At 51.1% G+C, this 284-nt stretch overlaps 1 protein-coding gene across 1 annotated transcript in view; it reads right to left on the reverse strand.

Annotated features, from left to right (window-relative positions):
• The window catches only part of LOC119584971 (microtubule-associated protein futsch-like), a gene marked incomplete at its 5' end in the record, with an annotated part of 346,977 nt that overhangs the window by 140,604 nt on the left and 206,089 nt on the right, over positions 1 to 284 (reverse strand).

The raw sequence follows: 284 nt of genomic DNA on the forward strand, positions 1-284 counted from the left end.
TCAGCAAAGGTCCCTTTCATGTCGCTCGCCGTGAAGGTCGCGTTGGCCCCGCCGCTCGAGCACCCACTGGGGGGCTCTTGTGCGTGTGCGTCGCGGCGACTCTCCTATTGGCCATTAAGTATGAATAAACGCAGGCGATAAAGGTTACTTTCATCAGCTAGGAAACTGCAGCAACCTCTTCTTACTTTCTAATTTCAGGAGGAAACGAAATGAGTCAGTCCCGCGAGGAAATTTGATGTACGTTCCGTTTCTTATTATAAGCTTGGGTTTGGTCGCCATACCGA

The sequence above is a fragment of the Penaeus monodon genome, chromosome 19, assembly GCF_015228065.2.
Source record: "Penaeus monodon isolate SGIC_2016 chromosome 19, NSTDA_Pmon_1, whole genome shotgun sequence".
Taxonomy (NCBI): Eukaryota; Metazoa; Arthropoda; class Malacostraca; order Decapoda; family Penaeidae; genus Penaeus; species Penaeus monodon.